We start from the raw sequence: 2,500 nt of genomic DNA on the forward strand, positions 1-2,500 counted from the left end.
TAACACTTATAATGATAATAATAATAAAAATAGTGAATATGATAATGACAATAATAATGATAACAACAATACTACTACTAATTATCCAAATTCTTATCAACATCACTGCTATTCTCTTCATTATTATTATCATTATGCTCATTATGATCACCATTATCATTAACATTATTTTTCAATTTCGCCTTTTCCTATTTTATTATCATCATTATTATTATCATTACAACAGTAATAATGATATCAATGATAATAATGATAACAATTGTAATAATGATAATAATGATAATGATGATAATGATAATAATAATGATAACAATAGTAATAATGATAATAATGATAATGATGATGATAATAATAATGATAATAATAATAATAATGATAATATTACTACTACTACTAATAGTAATAATAATAGTAATAATAATAGTAATAATGATAATAGCATTAATAACAGAAATTAAAATAATGCTAATAATAAAAAAATATGAAAATACTACTAATAATAAAAATAAGAATACTACTAATAATAATGAAAATAAAACTAATACTACTTTTTTACGATTCATTTCAGTTCCACGTGTTTATTTTGATCATATTTCCTCTTGACAAAGTGGCATTTCGTGCATTCCGAGTCGTGATATTAACCTGGAACTTTATTCTTTTGACGATGATACACAATGGCAGTGCAATGGCATATGATCAACTTCCAACAATAGATCATGATGAATAATTGATCACGTATCCAATTCAAATGACCGTGTGCAATTGACTGTTTGATAAGTAATAAGCTGTGTTTTGTTATGAGTGGCTAGCCTGTTAATAAATGCTCGACGTGCCTATGGGTTTGTATGGCCTTGTTAGCGACGTTCGGCGCTGTGCTGCGATATTTTTACGACGAATGGAGAAGTGGTCCGCATACAGATGTATTTGTAGCGTAAACGTGTATTTATATATGTGTACATAAATTAATGAATAAATATACATGTGCAAACACACACACACACACACACACACACACACACACACACACACACACACACATAGATACACACGAACCCGCACACGCACGCACGCACGCACGCACACACGCACGCACGCACGCACACACACACACACACACACACACACACACACACACACACACACGCATGCTTATTGAGACAGATAAACAGATAGACAGGGAGATGGCATACAGATAAAGGGCAGGACATGAGCGATGGGGCGGAGAGCACCGTCTGTGACAATTAATTGGTAACATGTATCCGAAGAGGCCCACATAGAACGCTCAGTATGCATGTATGTATGAACATACAATATATATATGTTTGTGTGTGTGTGTGTGTGTGTGTGTGTGTGTGTGTGTGTATCCATTTATAAGTATATATATGTATATATATATATTTATATATATATATGAGTGTGTGTATGTATCCATTCACACACACACACACACATATACATACATATATATATATATATATATATATATATATGTGTGTGTGTGTGTGTGTGTGTGTGTGTGTATCTAACTGTCCATTAGTCCACTGAATAGAATGGCTTGCCTGCAAATGTCACTGCGAAGTGATGGAGACGCTGTCAAGCAAATTGACCGGCTATTCTTCTGACTAGAGCTTACGCATGTGTGGCTAGATGACTTTATCCATTAGCTGACTAATATTTGAATGTTTTAGCTTGTACAACAGGGAAAAATGGATACTTTTAGATAAATAAAACTAAAAATATATTGAATAAAATTTAAGCGTAATTTAGCTTCCAATTCGGTGTATCACCAATCCGAGAAATTCATGGACACAAATACATCCTCCGTCAGTGGCAACCATTGAGTTCGGAGAGACAGAGTTACGAAAAAAAAAAAAAAAAAAAAAAATATGAATCACCAAAGCCAGAGACTCGAGGACAGACCGTTTCTCTCGTTCACATCCGCCGAACGGCGTCGTCCATATAAAATGCCGCATTGTATATGCATAATTATTCCACATCGCTCACAAGGATTTTGCTTTGATTTGTATGATTTTGATAATAATCTACTTAACTGCATTTAGCTGGATGTGTGATCAACCATCGCGCATTAAGACCTAATTTAATTGCAGGTAACTCGTTCACATCACCAAACTGGAAGTGGCTTTTTATGCTTTTATGGAATATCTATTCGTGTCTGGGTAGTTTTCTTAACATTTACAATGCCTTCTTCCAGATTCTCTTCGGAATAATTGAAAGCACAAAACTAGACATTATCTTTTCTGTGTGGTTTACACTCCTTCACGTGTTTTTGTAAAGAGAGAGAAAAAGTGAGAGACAAAAAAAAAGCGATCAGAAGACGACAGCCAAATACAAGGAAAACAAACTAACAAGAACAACAACAACAAAAAAAGTGAAAACAAAGAACTTGAGAGAGAAAAAAAATGTAATTCAGTAATTTAAACTTACCCTAAGTAAAATATGACAAAATATGAAAATGACATGCAAAAAGGCTTCGTTCCAA

This window comes from Penaeus chinensis, chromosome 9 (assembly GCF_019202785.1).
Source record: "Penaeus chinensis breed Huanghai No. 1 chromosome 9, ASM1920278v2, whole genome shotgun sequence".
NCBI lineage: Eukaryota > Metazoa > Arthropoda > Malacostraca > Decapoda > Penaeidae > Penaeus > Penaeus chinensis.